Here is a 19,294-nt window from a genome sequence, read left to right as displayed (position 1 = left end):
CAGTTGAGCTCCCTTTAAGAAACAAAGTAGGTTAAAACTTAAAGTCTAGAAAACTTAACCATAGTGTTTCTTAGCGCTTTGAAATCTGAGATCACAACCTGCATTTGACTCAATAAATATTTACTTCCAAGAAAGCTGTGTTTTTCCTGAGAAATGGTGTGCTTCCTTCTTTCCTTTGGCTACCAAGAAGCTGAGAATTTAGTCTATGGGGAGGTGGGCAAGCTGGATGAAGGAAAGCAGTTTACTGATAACCCTAAAACTCTAAAGAAATTCCATTTAAAGCAGTGGGCAATAAGAAACCTTTGCAGGTCCTTGAGCTAGTGTAGAGATGATTTTAAAAGTTTTCTCTGAAGGCTATTACATGACAGTGATATGAAATAACCCTAACCTCAAAGCTAATCTTAGATTAGTAAAGTACTCTTCCTGGGTTTTATAAGCCTATGAGATCAGCACTTCAAGGCCTGAGGTACCAGATTCTTTAGAGGTGCCTCTGGTTTTGCAGTTTTCAGCAACCTCTCCCTCATCTGGATGCTTTCAGGTAGTGTTTATTCTCCATTCCCCTACTTTCCACTAGTTTCATACCCAGTCTGCTGAGCCCCTGAAGACATTTGTTTTCAACACATAATCATTAAATAATCTCTATGGCACTTTGTTGTTGTTATGGTTCCTGACTATGTTTATGATTCAAACACTGCCTCCAGGGTCCCAAACACATTTCTAGGCTTCAAAGATATTAATAATCAAATCAAACCCAAACTTAAACAATCTACTTATGTAAACTTTACCTGACATATTTTTCCTAAAGGGTTGCTTATCTTTTTCAGAAATTTATAAGCATTAAGAACTACTATCAATTTATAATTTGTCATAAAACATTATGCCCAACTTGATTGCCTCACAATGTAGCAGTGTCTCACTGCTTTATTAAATAAAGGGGGAAAAGAAGTGGCAAAGGGAGAAGGTAAAGAGAAATAATCTTGTAATAGTCTATATCCAAATGAATCCAGTGTAGAACTAGAAACTGTTTCCACTAACTTCAATTAAAATACCAGTAACGATTTTTAATCCTTGTAATTACAATACCTTAACTTGAATTTCTCAATGCTCAACATTTCTTTTTTGATTAAATTTTCATTTTGTAAATGTTTCCTTTTGTCCATATTTGACTCTTCAGAAGCAAGAAGTTAAGGATTCTACTTGGGGTCCTCTAATGTTGCTAAGTACTACAAAGGGCCTATGTTTTCCAATTCTAAAAAGTATAAACTTAAGCTTTTGCCACTCAAGAGTGAGGCCACTGTTAAACTGTTAATTTTTTTCAGTTATAAACATGATTCACCCAAAGGGAGCCTGTGGCAAAGATTTACTGAATTCATGATGGAGCAAGCTGAATGGTAAAAATTATAAAAATCTTGGAAATAGGCAATAAAATCACAATCTTCAGGAGTGTTCTTTTCTCCCAGTCAGAAATAATTTGCATCTCCATTACACACACACACAAAAGTAACTGCTGGGCCTGGGCCCTAATCAATACTATGTCAGGCAAGAGTATAGTCCCCTAGATAATTAATTCATCCTCAGGTGGGCCTCTTAGACAAGGTTCCATTCTCAGCTATTCTTTTGCTTTTCCTAGATGTTTATAATTTTTGCCATCATAAATGTTTCTATAAATCAGTTAACTACCCCCCAACTCATATTTCACATACTGTGAGTAGATACGTCATTTGGGAGAAGAAAAATTGTTGGCTATAAATATTAACTTATTCCTCCTGATTCTTAATGAATCTGAAACCCCTTCAACTTAAGTGGGACTTGGCCACTGGAATCACCGACAATTTAATACCCTTTGTTTCAAGGTTACACGGACAAAGACTTGCTATCCCTGCGCAGGTTTTAAACACAGGGCAGTGGACTACCCACGTTGTGCGTGAGCGCTCCGTAGTGGCCCAACGGGGCCGGTCACACTGGGTGCGGGCCTTCCTTCCCCCTGCGACCCACCCCCCACCCCCCATCAGCTCGCCCCAAGACCGCCGGGACACGGCCTATATTTCACTGGCGAGAGCCCCGATTCCCAGTCTTTTGTTCAGGGCTGGGCTATTTGCCGCCTACCCGCACCCGCCCTTCCTCACCATCCCAGGAGTGGGATGAGGACCGTGCGGGAAGCAGAGCCGGGAAGAGGGGCCAGCAAAGGCTGTGGGAATACTCACCCCGCTCCGCTCGGCCCCTGACCCCGCCGCCCAGCCTAGCGCAGGCGAGACAACGGAGCAGGGGGAGGGGAATCGGGGTGAGGTGCCTATCGCTCTGCCAGCTGCCGTCCAGCCAGCGGCCCCAGGGAGGAGAGTGTGACGGGCTACCAGGGGCCACGCAGACGATGGTAGACGAGCGGAACGAACACGCAAAGAGGCCCACCAAGAGAGAGGCCCAGCCCTCCCGCAGCCACCGCCAGCGCAGGCACCGCCACCGCAGCGACCGAGTCGGAGCATGCGCACTAGCACCTCCCGCGCACCACGGGGCCAGGCTCGCGCGGGTGGCTGACGTCGCGGGCCGCGCGCGCAGGACCCGGGCCAGGGGGCGTGACCTTCCTGCCGCCCGGGACCATAGAGCGAGGCACCGCCCCTCATCTCACTGGCCCCAGGAGCTGAACGCGGGCTGTGCTCTCTGCGTCCACAAAGGCGGCGAAAGGGAGGTGCGGCGGGCAAGCCGACACCTGGGAGAGGGGGATGCTGGCGTTTTTAACGGTCGCTGTACCCTTTCTTCCAACAAATAGCCAAATATCTGGGAAATAAATGAGTGACTAATGGAGAAAAGGTAGAGCGAGAACCTTCTCCGAGGTTGGAGAGCCAAGCCGGCTAACATACATACACTGGATAACTGTTGTAAGCACTGCCAACAATTAAGCACAAACACGACTCCCTCCTTTAAAACCTAAGGACTGAGGTAGAAGTTAGCAATTCGAGAATTACAATAGTACCATCTGTGGCACAAAGCTCAGAAAAGAAGAAAAAAAATCTAGCAGCAGAATTAAAATGGGGGTAGGGAGGACGGTGGGATAAAGAAACGACCACAGAAAGATGTAGGAGTAACAGGGGTGATGGAACTGAAATACTGAAAATGCAACAGCAGACATCTGAGGGAAAACTAGCATCTGCTCCTTTTAACACAACAGAATTAAATTTGTGTGAAAAGAAAAAAAAGTAAACACAGGCAAGAAGTGAAAGGAAAACCTGCCTTCAAACGTTACAGGGCATGGTTATGATCTTGTACCACAGTTATGTAAGTTGTCACCATTGGAGAGAGCTAGGTGATGGGTACACGAGATTCAGTACTGTTTTTGCAGTTTCTTGTGAGTCTATAATTATTTCAAAATAAAAAGTTCTTAAAAAGGGACAGAACACTGATCAATGGTGACCAGGAAAAGGGGCTGACTAAAAAGGAGCTTGAGGAAATTTGGGGGGGGTAACGGAACTGTTCTATACTTTCATTGTGTTAGTGATTACATCGTTGTTTTGTTTGCCAAAACTCATAAAAAGGATAGATTTTACTGAATGTAAAATAAAACTCAATTTAAAAAGAGATACTGCTAGGGGTGCATTGGAGGCTCAGTTGGTTAAGTGTCTGCCTTTAGCTCAGGTTATGATCTCAGGGTCCTGGGATTGAGCCCCGCATTGTCCTTGTCCTTAGGCTCCCTGCTCAGTGGGGAGTCTGCTTCTCCCTCTCCCTCTGATCATCCTCCCAGCTTGTGCTCTCTGTCTCAAATAAATAAATAAAATCTTAAAAAAAAAAAATACTACTAGTAAATGAATTTCCTAACATATTTGAGCAACTGTGGATATAAATGAATTAGATAGCTGCCAATTAAAAGTATTCACTGACTTTTTTTTTGGTACAGGGCAGTGTGAGTTCTGAGTGAGAACTTTAGTGGATGGGTGTTTCCTTCAACTTTAAGCAGTTACTCAAAAAACAGAACTTTCACATACAAAAATAAGAATGCATTGCTTGGCATTGTATTCAATAATCTAGAAACACGTTCATGCATCAACAATATCATGTTAACAAAAAAAAGGTGGTTTTTTTTGCACTTTGAGATGTTTTTAAGTTTTGTAATTCACCTGCCAAAACCAAAGAAACAAAGTGAAATAAATCAGGTAACTTCCATGTACTTCCTTTCATCGTATCACTCTTGGCAAGGAATAGTACTGGCCTGTTGATGTGTTCACCCTACAACACTACAGAGTGCTTTTAGGGCAGGGTCTGTCATCATTGCATAGCCAGCCTCTTGCAGAGTTCGTCACCAGTAATAAGTATTTGTTGAATAAAACAGTGGATTAATCACAAAAAGAGAAGGAAGCTAAAATTTATTGAGAACCCACCATAAGCCAGCTTAGTTTAGTTTAGTCAACCATGTGATAACCACCCAAGATACCCATTTTATAGATAAGAAAACTGAGACTAATGATCAAATCCCCATTCCTTATTTCATTGGATTTCTCAGTTTCGTTTGGACATGTTGATCACATCTACAAAGTCTTGCTTCCTTAGCTTCCATAAAACCACAGTCCCCTGATTTTCCTTCTAGCTCCCTTGACCGCTCCTTTACTTACCCTCACAGGCTTCTGTTTGTCCGTCACAAGGATAATATTAATTCACAATATCCTTTAGGTAGTGTGGTCCAAGAATGGGACACGAGTCTAAAATTACATGGCAGGGGCACCTGGGTGGCTCAGTCAGTTAAGCGTCCGACTCTTGGTTTTGGCTCAGGTCATGATCTCAGGATCCTGGGATCGAGCCCCAGGTCAGGTCAGGCTCTGTGCTGAGCAGGGAGTCTGCCTGAAGATTCTCTCCCTAACCCTTTGTCCCTCCTGCTCACATGCTCTCTCACTCTAAAATAAAAATAAATAAAAATCTTTATTTTTTTAAGATTTTTATTTATTTATTTGAGAGACAGAAAGAGCAAGTGAGAGCAGCACAAGCGGGGAGAGAGGGAGAAGCAGACTCCTCGCTGAGCAGGGAGCCCGCTGTGTGGCTTGATTCCAGGACCTGAGCCGAAGGCAGAGGCCCAACTGGCTAAGCCACCCAGGAACCCCAAATGAAAATCTTTAAAATTACATGGTAAATGTCTTATTTTCTCAATCTTGTCAATTTGAATCACTTGCACATTTTCTTTCTGCTCATATCCCACAGGCCACACCAAGATACAAGGCAGGCAGGAAATGCAATCATAGCCAAGAGCTCAGTCAAACCTTCACAGAGTGGGATTATTTTATTATTAAAAGGAAGAAGGGCAGAATGTATACTGGGAAGGAATAGCTCTCTCTGCTGCAGGTTTTAATAGGCAGATCTCTTCCACCACCCTCCAGGAAGTCCTCAGGAAAAGATAAATCATATAAAAGAAAAAGTTATGGGAGGTAATCTGATTGGATGGCAGAGATAAGAAACATAAACCTTTATGTACATAGCACTTACCTAAAAAAGTGAGAGAAAAAAATTATAGTTGGCAAAACTATAGAGACAGTAAAAAGATCAGTGGTTGCCAGAGTTTGGGGGAAGGAATATAAAAAAGCATACAGCATTTTTAGGACAACCAAACTATCATTTTGATACTGAAATGGTGGATATATGACATTATGTCTTTGTCAAAATCTATAAATCTATACAACACAAAGAATGAATTCTAATATAAACTATGGACTTAACAACAATCTATCAATATTGGCTCATCAATTACAGCATATGTACCACACATATTTTTTGTTTTTTTGTTTTACCCCTACTACCCCTTTGCAGTTAATCACTTCCTCCACCGTCAGACCCTCAGCAACCACTCAGTTCCTCTAGATTAGTCACTCTAGTTTTGCCAGTCCTAGAAAATGATATCATACAGTACATACAGTACATATGTGTCTGGCTTCTTTTACTCAGCATGTTTCATTGATGCATTTATCAGTAATTAGTTCCTTTTTATTACTGATTAGTATTCCACTACATGAGTATACCCCGAGTATATCCATTCATCGGGGAAGGACAGTTAGGTTGTTTTCAGCTTCTTGCTATTATAAATGAAGCTGCCAAAAAATAATCATTCAGTATTTTTGTGGACATATATTTTCATTCCTCTTGGGTAAATAACTAGGAGTAGACATATATTTTGGGATCAGTATGGAAATACAAGTTGTGTTCTTTGACTATAATTCTATATTGATCACATTCCTTAACTTAGGGCTTGTCTTATTTCATAATTCTAATTTAGAGAAACTTTTATTGCTGAACTTAAGTTACTATATGTTTCATTTGATTTTTGGTAGTGGGCATATGTACTAAAAGTATATAAAGTTGGGGACTGTGGCATGACACTCATGGATTCAAGTATTTGTATGGAAATAGCAATGGAAAATTGTCATTTTTCCAATGACAATCTATATATAATTATCTTGTTTCCTAAGAAAAATTTTAGAAAATTTCTGAAGGTTACTGAATTAGTTGTAAAAGCCTTTTTTTAAAGATTTTATTTATTTATTTACTTGACAGAGAATAAATTAAGATTTTATTTATTTATTTATTTGGACTTGAGGCCCAAGCAGGGGGAGCAGCAGAGGGAGAGGAAGAAGCAGGCTCCCCGCTGAACAGGGAGCCCGACCCCAGGAGCCTGGGATCATGACCTGAGCTGAAGGCAGATGCTTAACCGACTGAGCCACCCAGGCGCCCCAAAGTTGTAAAAGTCTTAATGACAGCAAAGGATAATGTTAACATAAAATCTCAGCAGCAAGATGCTGTAGCTAACAATGTATAGCAATAGGACTGGATAGCTGTGCTTGTATTTTGAAGACCTTATCCTTGATGGTCTAGTTTGTATTATGAAGAGTATAACACATTTCAGGAAATAATCCAATTTGAATTGTCTAAATAAAGGTCAGAATATTTTAATGAATTTTGATATTTAGTCTGTCTTTGTTTTCTAATATTCTTATTTGGACATTTTTTTTCTTTCAAGCATCTTGAGGACATTTAGGAACCAAAACTTTTGTTTTAAATTTGTCAGGTGAATTCAGAGTTCTAAAAGGACCACAATGGCAGTGATCTGGTATTACTCAAGTCGCTTGTTTTTCCCACTGAAACTGGTTAAGAGGGCCCTTTGTTCTTTTATTTTGGGGGGCTATACAGAAAAAATTATGCATGTCTATAGCATATCCTTCTGGGTTATCAGATTCTAGCTTTGTTCATTATCTTTAAGTAACTTTGCTGCTCTTTGTAAATTGTAGGTAATTGATAGATATATGTAACCTCCCATCCTGTCTGGTAGGGATTTTAATTGACTCCCCCATTTTACCCATGGAAAAATCAGTTCTGTCCCATTTTGCCTGGTTCCCTGATCTCACATGAGTGAAATGAATTCTTTAACATATATTCATTTTTATATCTATATGAAAGTCATGATTTTATCTTTCTCTAAAAATTATATTTCAACAGAGGCCTGGAGATTTGCACCCAAGAACCCAATAGGAATAAATTCTCACTGTACACTTTCAGTCCCAAGTCTCACTGATATGAGGACCTTCAAAGGGAAAAGCAGTCCAGAGTCTTTGGAGGCATAACAGGACAGCTGCCCAGGCAAACCAAAATCTTGACCAAGATGGTGTGAGGCCCAAGAAAAAGTAAATGAGGAAGTAGATAAATAGCAAACTATCTTTGGTAAAAGAATGTGCCTCATCTTTGGACTATGTGAGGAAAAAAAAGTCATACAGGATACTCGTAGCACCCTATATCCAGAATCCATTGATCTGTAAAGCAACAGGTAGAGAAAAAAGAAGTAACTACAGAATCTCAAATTCTTCAGAATTTTTGGTTCAAGCTCCCTGTGCCTTCTAGGCCACAGGTTAGATTCCTTAGAACTACACAAGATTGGGCGCCTGGGTGGCTCAGTTGGTTGAGCGACTGCCTTCGGCTCGGGTCATGATCCTGGAGTCCCGGGATCGAGTCCCGCATCCGGCTCCCTGCTCGGCGGGGAGCCTGCTTCTCCCTCGGACCCTCCCCCCTCTCATGTGCTCTCTTTCTCATTCTCTCTCTCTCAAATAAATAAATAAAATCTTTAAAAAAAAAAAAAAAAAAAGAACTACACAAGATTGTTCTCCCCTACTAGACTTTCCATTCATCCCCCAGCAAAGAAAATACCAGAAGGGTAATGACACAAGATCAATGTACATACATAGGGTCTGCCTTTTTGCTCACAAGGACTTGAATGTCCTGGTTCAATAATGACCTGTTTCCTTTAATATTCTATGGCTGTGTTTACTGATCAGGAATTAATTGTGATTGTAGGATTCAATTGCATATTGATATATTGGTGTGTTATAATGATGTTTTGCATTAAGACAAGTTCAGCCTGCAGCCTGGGAAGCCTTTGTGCAATTTTAATTCACGAAGCTGCCCTAGATCCAGACCAAATCAGAAGTTGCTCCCAAGGCAATGACTCTCTTTAGGCTGCCTCTTAAAATAAATAACAATAGTGTGCATTTGCTCCGCCCCTTCATCTGCATTATCTCATTAGAGAGATGGAAAGCACACTGTGGAAAGGATACCAATTTGGCATCGCGAAGTCATTGAGCAAGTTTTATTTCTGCCACTTATTTGATGTGTAGATTTCAAGCAGTCACCTACCCTCTCTGAACCTCAGGATCTATTTATCTATAAAATGGAATAGTAATAATCCCACCTTTGCAGGGTGTGAAAAACAAAAAGATACACATTTTCAAATTTATGAGGTTGACACATAGGAGTAATAGAATAATACAATCATTAATATAATCAATAATCTGTGTTTTCTAACATAGAAAGATGACCAGATACAAAACAATATGTTAAAGTATGACTTCATTTATGGTCCTATAAAAAAATAATAAGAGGTTACAACTAAAAATTAACAATGCCTATCCCTAGGTAAGGGGATTATGAATGGCTTTTCTTCTTCATACTTTTTTGGTATTTCAGATTTAGAAGAAATAATGTATCATCACTGTGTTGCTTTTTATAATAAACTTAAAGAACGCTACCTCCAATAAAATAATTAAAATTGATGTCTGCAATTTTTAGATGGGAGCAAATGATTTACAATATTAATTTTACTGAATATATATTTGACACAAAGAAAAGAATGTTATCTGGATGAAATTATATCCTGTTGTTCTGTAAAGGGAGTAACAATGGAGGCAAAGAGGTCAACTTCAAAGGGAGAAAAGCCAAAATGTGATGGCCAGCAAAAGATGATAATGGGATATTCCAAATGTACAATTTCCTACCCTCCGCAACCCAGTGTTGACCATGGAAAATGTCCCTTCATCATTCAATCTTCCTCAAATTAAGGGGCTGATAGTATAAATATATAGGCAGAGATAGTAGAAGGTATAAACAGGCATCCTTATTCTATATATACTCAAGACATGTTAAGACACATATTATGGAACATGAATAATGACAGGAAGAAAGAGGACAAATGTCAAATGTCAAATGAAACAGGCCACAGTTGAGTAGTGCTGCTACATCTTTGATGTAATGTTTGACTGCTTTGTATTATGATGCTTTTAATTATTTATGCTGTTTGGTGTGTTTGAGAAAGAGGAGGTGAAGTTTATTGCCATACAGACTTGTCTTTGATACTGGTTCTTTTTTTTTTTTTTTTTTAAGATTTTATTTTTAAGTAATCTTTACACCAAAGGGGCTTGAACTTACAGCCCTAGGATCAAGAGTCACACCCCCCCACCGACTGAGCCAGCCAGGTGCCCCCTGAAATTGGTTCTTAATACATACAACATACCCCCTACTTGTAATAGTCAGATGTTCAGTCTCATCAGAAATGCTATTTTGCTTTGCTGATTGGTCATGATGGCCTCATGAGGATGGTCTTGTAGGTAATGTAACAGCCACTGGATGAAGCACAGAACTTAAATAAAAGACCAGTAAAGAATTGCAGTGCCTTCCTAGATGCTTATGAATCCCACTAGTCTCAATAAAGCTGTTTAATCAGAGGTCACTGACTTGTGTGATACTTGGCCTAGAGATTCCAGCAATCCGAAGCTGCCTATGGCTCTAGCCAGGCTGTATAATGCTAGAGGAACATATGCCTGGAATAAGAACATCAACCCATTTAGTAGGAAAACACTCTGCATGTGAGCTGTACTATACCCTTGCCACATCACTGTATCCTTGTAATAAATGCCTTTGCTAAGCAGTGTACGAGTATGTGATATCTTCATCTTTCAGAAATCTAACTAAAACAACCTAGATTGGTATATCCAAAAGGTGATATTTGGTAGGCAGTTTGGTGTATAAATTCAGAGTTCATGAAAGAGGTCAGGCTGAAAATACATATAGTGAGGTTATATCCCAAACCTACATACTTATATTAATTCTACTCTATGTGCTTGCCAAAACAAACAAACAAACAGAGAAAAAACCCCACACATTTTTCTTATAACATGGACCCTAAATGCAAGCCAACAACTTCATCTGGTGTTCAACTCAAGAAACAACCTTCTGGGGGCGCCTGGGTGGCTCAGTCGTTAAGCGTCTGCCTTCGGCTCAGGTCACGATCCCAGAGTCCTGGGATGGAGCCCCGCATCACGCTCCCTACTCTGCGGGAGGCCTGCTTCTCCCTCTCCCACTCCCCCTGCTGGTGTTCCCTCTCTCGCTGTCTCTCTCTCTCTGTCAAATAAAATATCAAAAAAAAAAAAGAAAGAAAGAAAGAAACAACCTTCTGTTCCAATAGCAGAGGAAAACTGGCTATGTACGATTTCTTGACTGATAGTATATACACTCAAAATCATGTACACGGGATTTTAGAGATTTTTCAAATGTAATTTTAACTCTATTTTGCCTTTCACACTGACTTTAGATCCTAACCCCTTTGGAAAAAGTCACTTCCCTGTATTTGGGTGTCATTAATATTCAGGTGACAGTTGAAGCTATGGTCACAGAAGACACTATTCAAGGGAGACTATAGAGAGCGAGAAAAGAGATCTGAAGCTGGAATCCTTGAGAACATCAATATTTTAGAAATAGGTAGGCGGGCCCACAAAAATTCTAAGAGAATTAGGAGGGAGACAGGAAAGACCAGATAATAAAACACCAAGAAGAGAGTTCCCAAAGAGTGGTCAACATGATCAAAAATAAAGCAAAGAAATAAAGGAATATAAATATTCCTTTGGTCATTCCAAATGGTCAAAAGTGACCACTGATTGGATTTGGAAATTAAGAAGACACTGATGACTTAGCAAGAGCAGTTTTGATATTATGGTGGTGGTCTAAGTCTATTTCAGATGGATTACAAAGTGGATGGGTCTTAAAAAAAAGAACAAATAAGAGAAGCAAGGAAGTGAAGACCTCAAGCTTTTCTATGAAGGAAAGCAAATGATAGGGTGGCAAGTAGCTGAGAATCAGAGGCAAGGGAGGGTATTTTGGTATTTCACTTTTTAAGTGGTGTGAGTTGATCCAGTGTATCAGTCAAGCACAAGAACTAAAAGGAAAGAGGAGATAACTGAGGCACCATAGCCAAAAAGGAAAAAGGAAGAAGTTGAGCCCCAAGTACTAATTTGCACTACCTGGAAGGAGGACAAGGGAGAAAGATGTAGTGACAGGAGTGAAAACAGATGTCTTTGTATTTAGGAGAGAAGAAATGCAGGGGAGTAGGACTTGAAGAAAGTTCATTTCTGATAGCTTCTGCATTCTCTGTGAAATGGGAAGTTAGCAGAGCCATTTCTGAAAGTGAGGAGAGGGGCTTAAAAACACGTAAAATTTTGTAATTGTCTTTAAAGGAAATAAGAGAAGCTGAGAAAGAGTATATAGCATTTGAGGGTCTAAGACTGGATTCCCATATTTACAGAAGTACTACTTCCTACACTTTGTGTGATTTTTTTTTTCAGTACCATTCATCCTGCTTGGGTGAAGAAGTATAAAAAGTAGATGAGTGAAGGACTGAAGGGGTAGAATAAATTAATTAAGGTTGCTGGTAGAAGAGTAGTAGAAATGAGATCCATGGGATCTGATCAGGATGATAAAGAAAGGATGCTAAGAGGGCATCAATGGAGTTGGAAAAAGCAGAGAAATCAGGGGACTGAGATTACCATGATGTCATTAAGAGAGTAGGCTTGCCTGGGTGGCTCAGTCATTAAGCGTCTGCCTTCAGCTCAGGTCATGATCTCAAAGTCCTGGGATGGAGCCCCGCATCCGGCTCCCTGCTCCGCAGGGAATTTGCTTCTCCCTCTCCCACTCCCCCTGCTTGTGTTCCCTCTCTCTCTGTGTCTCTATCTGTCAAATAAATAAATAAAATCTTAAAAAAAAAAGAGAGAGAGAGAGAGTAGGCTTGTAAAAACAGGAGATGACTGGCAGAATAGGAGGGTATATTTGGAGAAGAGATTGATGTGTGAGCTCTCAGCTGTATATATTAGTAAGTTCCAGGTAAGGACAAGGCCAATGAGGTCAATCCAAGGTGGACTGCTGAAATAGAATGGATGTGAAGCCATAAGCACTGAATAGACTACAGAACTGAGACCATCATAGTCAGTGGGTCATTCATGAAGGCCTTGAAATTTCTGAAGGAATCAGGTTAGAGAGAAAGATAGTGAGCCTGGTACTGTTACAGGATTTCTTTTCTTTAGTGCCTGCGGTTTTTGGTCATGCTGCTTCGAAGAATGAAGAGGTAGACCAGACTGAAGAGTGGTGGGCAGCAAAGCAAAGTTTATTGAGAGTACAAAGCTCCTGAAGAGGGAGGGGACCTGAAATTGTCCCCCCTCCCCAGTAGTTTCTAAGTCTAGGAGTTTTAATGGGCTTGTTGGTGGGCTGTTTTAATCTGATTTAATCTGATTTAATCTAATTTAATCTGTGCCTGTCATCCAATCAGGTTTTTGTCATCTATCTATCATGTGGGAAAGGGTGGAGGGCTCCTTCCCTGGTGTAAAATTGTTTTAAGGGTGGTTTCCTCTTAGGGTGGGGGCCCCTTGTCCCTGTCTACCTTTCTTCCAACTATCCTTCATTATCCAAAAATCTTGATGAATGTGGAGAACTAAGAAAAAGGTGGTGATGAGGAGCATAAGAAATGGTACAGATGGGTTGGTACGGAACCAACCCAAGAAAAATTTTGATAGGGAAATAAAATGATCTGGATTTGGCACTTTGGAGCTAGGAGAATGCTAGTAATACTTGCAGGCTGTGAGGAAAGGAGCCAAGCTAAAGTAAAGTAGAGACTTCAAGGAGACCTGTGTTTCAAATAGGTGGGTGTATTAGTCAGGGTTCTCCAGAGAAACAGAACTTATAGGATATATATAGATATGTAGAAAGAGAATCATTATGAGGGACTGACTCACAAGATTATGAAGGCTGAGAAATCCCATGATCTACTGCCTACCAGCCAGAGGCTCTCAGGAAGCCACTGGTGTAGTTCTAGTTCAAATCAAAAGCCTGAGAACCAGGACAGCCAATGTTAGTGCTTGTCTGAGTCCAAAGGCCCAAGAACTGGGGACTGATGACCAAGAAGATGAATGTCCCAGCTCAAGCAGAGAGAGCACATTTGCCCTTCTTTTACCATTTTGTTCTATTCAGGCTCTCAACGGATTGTATGATGCCCACACACATTGATGAGGGTGATCTTCTTTACTCAGTCTATGGATTCAAATGCTCATCTTTTCTGGAAACACCCTCACAGACCCACCCAGAAGTAATCTCTAGCAGCTATCTGGGCATCTCTTATATCAATCAAGCCGACAATCAATCAAGGCTCTCTGTGGAAAATGGCAACTGTTAAGCGTATTAATGTTCATCCATTCTTTTATTTTATTTTAATTTTTTGGTATTACTTGATTTTATTTTACACCAAGTGGCGGCCACAAAGCAATCCTCCTTAATAAAGTTGAAAATTAGCATCCATTCTTTTCACAAACATAGAGAATCTAGCGTATGCCAGGCACTGTGCTAGGCGCTAGACATACAAGAACAAGATAAGCAATGCCCCTGCCTTAATGGAGTTGAGTTTTTAATCAGTAAGACTCCAGACAAATACGCAGAAAAACTTTTCAGCCTGAGCATGTTATGAGTCTCTGTAGATCTGGTTGTGAGAGGAAGGTTAAAGGCTAAATCAACCAAAGCTTTCTCAAGAAAAAAGATATGTACTCCATCTGGCAGGAATTGATATTGATAATATTGATAAACCTGCCCACGTCTTTGAAAAAGTCACTGATAGAGCTGTTTACTAAAGAGCAAACTCTAGTTTAATGTATCTTTAGAGGTTATTTACATTACAACAAGGCACAGAATCAACTGATATGGAAATCACTTAAGAATGCTTTAATAGCAAAACAACCACAGAACTGTATAATGTTATTCTAAAACATAATACCTAAGAATCACATGAAAGCTAAATTTAAATGTTTTATGCATGCAAGATGGAACATTTCTTAGATGCTTTTAGAAACACTATTATAGATTGCTATTCTGAGTACCAAATGACAAGAGCTGTGAAAAGAACTACACATGAATTATAGGTAGATAATATGTGACTTACATGTAAACTACATGTAAGATCATATTCCTTTGACCCTTGGCAAGCTTTACTGAATAAGAGTATTTCAATTACAATCAGCAAATTTCAGAGAGAAGTATTCAACCATTTTAGATCCACTTTGAATAAGTTTTCTTATATCACCAAATCTATGAATATGGTCAATATATGAATAATTTTTTATAAAAGCCCAATAGTGTCTGGAAGATAAAAAGTAAACTAACAGTATCAAGTTATCAGAGATAAAACTTTCCATAAGTAAATGTAGTAAAATTGATAACATATAAAACTAAAAACAAAAAAAAATAATCAAAACCTTTAAAAATAGCTAACTTGCACCGTGGAATCGGGGAGAGGATAAAAAGGAAGAAGAAAGAACATAAAGCAACAAAAACTTTTGACGATACACCCATATTCCTAGAGTACAAAATGTGCAAGCCTCAAATCCTGAAGCCAACAGCTCTCTTTAGCCCTCTCAGCACACCCTCACAACCTGAGGCTTGAGCATAAGCTTTTAGGGCCCAGTAAAGCCTTTGGGAGGCTTGCCATCTCAGGTTTCACTGTGGATAAGGCTCAGTGAACAAATACCAGACTGAAACACAAGCTGACCTTCCCTTAGGAGGAGGGATTTGGCTTAGGATGGGTTTAGGGATTTCAATCCTGTGTTTGCTTTCCCAACCTCCACACGATTGTGCCCAGGGCCCCCTACCTTTCTGCTGCACTACAAATCTTTCATTCGTATCACTTGTTTCACAGAACATATACATTCCAGACAATGTTCATTAATATTTCATAAAATAACTGTTCTTCTGTCAGGGATACAGTCACACAGAAAACATGCTTGGGCAACGTATAAAACATGAGAGCCACTTGGTCATTCAACAACTACTTATTCAGTAAGCATAAAGCACTTTGAACAAAGCAGCATAAAGATGAAGTTCTTGGTCACAAGCAATAGAAACCGACTGGCTAATTTTAGCAGGAAAGGAATTTATTGGCAGAATATCAAATAGCTCATAGAATCAACAGGAAGGCTGAAGAACGAGGCTGGGGGAAAATTAAAAAAAAAAAAAAAAGCAGAAACTAAGAGCAATCAGACAGTAAGAACCACAGGGTTACATCCAGCTTCAGTTAGGATACTCATGCTAATGGCATCACAGGTAGATACTGCTAGACATCATGCCAGAACCACTGGCCACTGGGACTGTATTTTAACCATCCTTACCCATTTAAATGACTCACTTCAGATTCAAATTCCCAAATCTGATTGCCTGAACCCAGGTTTCATGATCACACCCTCTCTGCTGGCATTGGGAAGAAGGGATATCTGGCTAATGGGGCTTTTAGAGAGGGAGTTAGGGCACTAAGACCCACACAGTGGGGAATTTACTTGAAATAGAAAGAGAGTCTGGGGGTGCCTGGGTGGCTCACTTGTTAAGCGTCCGCCTTCGGCTCAGGTCATGATCCCAGGGTCCTGGGATCTAGCCCCGCATTGGGCTCCCTGCTCAGTGGGAAGCCTGCTTCTCCCTCTCCCACTCCCCCTCCTTGTATTCCCTCTCTCACTGTGTCTCTCTCTGTCAAATAAATAAAATCTTTAAAAGAAAGAAAGAAAGAAAGAAAGAAAGAAAGAAAGAAAGAAAGAAAGAAAGAAAGAAAGAAAGGAAGGAAGAAAGAAAGAAAGAAAGAAAGAGAGAGGCTGGATGCTCAATGGCCAAAGGAATTGTAAAGATTCACTTCAATCCACAACTTCAATTCAACTTCAATCCATATACTTTGTCTCCCATACTTCCCCAAAGAGATGCTGTGGCCCTCACTGCTAAGCTGTCAATATGCCATATTTTTTAAGGGAAGTAGGGATGGTCTCCCAGATAATATTTTCATTATTGCCTTCCCATCATCCTTAGAAATTAATGATCAAATTAATTAATTTCTTAGGATGTCTCTATGTCCATAGAGACAACTATTGATCCTGATTTTGAGGTAATATTAAAGTACATCTTCTTTAGAAGCATCGCTATTGGGGGTAAAGGATTATAACGAGTTCATGTTCCTAGCAGTGAAAAGATCGATTTTAAAAAATTCATTTTTTTCAGGATGCCTGGGTGGCACAGTCCATTAAACATCCAACTTTTGGTTTTGGCTCAGGTCACGATCTCAGGGTTGTGAGATCAAGCCCCACACCAGGCTCAGTGCTCTGCGCAGAGTCTGCTTGAGATTCTCTTTCCCTTCGCTCATGCTCTCTCTCTCTAATATAAAATAAAATAATTTTTTTAAAAAAAATGCATTTTTGTGAGGTGTTGATCGACAGTGGAAAGGCAAACCTAAATCTCACAATAAAAAGAGAACAAAAGGGTACTGGTACTGGCACTGTGTTAGAATTGCAAAGACATTTAGGGGCGCCTGGGTGGCTCAGTTGGTTAAGCGACTGCCTTCGGCTCAGGTCATGATCCTGGAGTCCCGGGATCGAGTTCCGCATCGGGCTCCCTGATCGGCAGGGAGTCTGCTTCTCCCTCTGACCCTCCCCCCTCTCATGTGCTCTCTCTCTCAAATAAATAAATAAAATCTTTAAAAAAAAAAAAAAAGAATTGCAAAGACATTTAAATAAGAGAGTACCTGCTCTCCAAGAGCTTAGAGTATAACAGGGTGACAGACATTTGAATAGACCTTTGGAATGTAATGTGAGAAGTATTGTAATAGAACTATATGGAGAATTTGATGGAAGAATGTAGGAATGACCCTAATCTCAAATGTGGGGGACAGGGTGGTGAGAGTGGCAGGGAAGACTCTCTGGAGGACGTGAGGACATGACAACCTGAGCTATCTCCTGCAGGATGAGTAGGAGTTAGCTTCTATCTTATGAGCGTATTTTATAATCAGGAGCAATAAATCACTCAGACAGCAGTTACGTTGCATTTTTATTGAGAACACTTCCAATAGTGCCCTTTACTTAACCTATCATAATACTTACCATGCTGTATTGTAACCACCTGTGCTCTTGTCTGTCTCTCCACCAACCTCTAAGCTCTGTGGCAATAGGTACCACGTCAGTCCTGGTTCTAGCTTTATTCTTAGCATCCAGCACAGTACCTGGCACAGGATGATAAATACATGTTTAGAGGGAGAACAGAATCAAAACATTTTACACAGAGAAATAACTGCTGGAGAAACACTCTTGACAATTAAGATTCTGCTCAACTTGAGAGGCAGCTTGAGTATAGCTTACTTTGTGTCAGTACTTATGACAGTAAAGTCATAAATCTCGGAGTATATCTTTGATCTGCTGTAAAAGACCAAACGATTCAACTACTGCTTACTAAATAAAGATGCAAGAGATTAAGAGTAATGCTGTTCATCTTTTTTACATAAAAAAGAAGGGTTAACTTCCAAACTCTTCACTTTCTCATTAAATTAAATGACAAGACTTCTTTAAAAAACAAACCAACAGGGGCGCCTGGGTGGCTCAGTCGTTAAGCGTCTGCCTTCGGCTCAGGTCATGATCCCAGGGTCCTGGGATCGAGCCTGACGTGGGACTCCCTGCTCGGTGGGGAACCTGCTTCTCCCTCTCCCACTCCCCCTGCTTGTGTTCCCTCTCTCGCTGTGTCTCTCTCTCTCTGTCAAATAAATAAATAAAATATTTTAAAAAATAAATACATTAAAAAAAAAAAAAAACCCAGATCTTTAGTGTGAAGTAGTACTACACAGTGCAGCGTCATAGGAAGGAGAAGGGTAAAGGTCATCTGACATCCCTGTCGTAGCTGGAGAGGCAGGGAACTTAAGGCTGAGGGTTAATGCATTCTGATGCATGAAAACTTACTGCGGTCACATGGAAAACAGCATCCCGCCCTATAGAAAACATTGGTGTTTGCAATAAATTGAATCCTAAATAGATGATACCAACATTTCTCAATTAGGGTACATCAGAATACACATTACTGGGCCCCAACTCCCAGAGTTTCTGATTCAGTAAAGACAGAATGAGGCCAAGAATCTGTAAAAATATGATCATATTAAAGATAGTAAAAACCAAATCATAGTTGAAGGATTGAGAAACTATAAAAAAGAAGAGGTTGATGTCGAGAAACAATATTTCAAGAAGTGAGAAATACTCTGATTTTTAACAGTGATGGCTAAAGAGACAATTAGTAAAGTAGAAGAAAGACATGAAACAATTACAGAGAATGCAGCTACTATAGAGATAGAAAATATGAGAAGTGAAGAGCAGGGGGACAATCCATTCTGTTCTACCTGAGACTTTCCCGGTTGAAAATCCCACAGCCTCAGAAACCCCTCAGTCATAAAAAGCAAACCGGGTGATTGGCCCCCTTAGTTATCAGACCTAAAGAATAGAATGAGAAGGACCAAACAGGAATTCCAAGATGAAAGAATATTAAAATGGAAAGAGGAAATACTTAAAAAGAAAGCAAATGTGAATTTTCTAGAATTGATGAATATGAGTTCTTTTTTTTTTTTTTAAAGATTTTATTTATTTATTTGACAGAGAGAGACACAGCAAGAGAGGGAACACAAGCAGGGAGAGCGGGAGAGGGAGAAACAGGCTTCCCGCTGAGCAGGGAGCCTGATGCGGGGCTAGATCCCAGGACCCTGGGATCCTGACCTGAGCCGAAGGCAGTCACTTAACGACTGAGCCACCCAGACGCCCCTGAATATGAGTTCTAAGAATAGCAAATAAGAATCTTAAGATTCAGGGATCACAGATACCAAGAAATAAAAATAAAAGCAGTTAATACCAGACACACG

At 40.2% G+C, this 19,294-nt stretch overlaps 1 protein-coding gene across 11 annotated transcripts in view; it reads right to left on the bottom strand.

Annotated features, from left to right (window-relative positions):
- The window catches only part of ATG10 (autophagy related 10), a 232,731-nt gene extending 230,255 nt beyond the window's left edge, over positions 1-2,476 (bottom strand). For 5 of the 11 annotated variants that reach the window (XM_064596322.1, XM_064596323.1, XM_064596328.1 and 2 more), the window contains exon 1: positions 2,205-2,472. The gene's annotated coding sequence lies outside the window, so the exon portion shown is untranslated. Of the gene's footprint in view, positions 1-2,204 lie in introns of all 11 variants that reach the window. The other 6 variants (XR_010413111.1, XM_064596326.1, XM_064596327.1 and 3 more) reach the window with 4 other exon arrangements.
- Positions 2,477-19,294: the final 16,818 nt, after the last annotated feature.

This window comes from Mirounga angustirostris, unplaced genomic scaffold (assembly GCF_029215605.1).
Source record: "Mirounga angustirostris isolate CCGP_5_RB_7025 unplaced genomic scaffold, mMirAng1.0.hap1 SCAF_7, whole genome shotgun sequence".
In the NCBI taxonomy this organism is placed as follows: domain Eukaryota; kingdom Metazoa; phylum Chordata; class Mammalia; order Carnivora; family Phocidae; genus Mirounga; species Mirounga angustirostris.
Note: the sequence above shows the minus strand (reverse complement) of the source record. Positions and strands in the feature narration are given on the sequence as shown.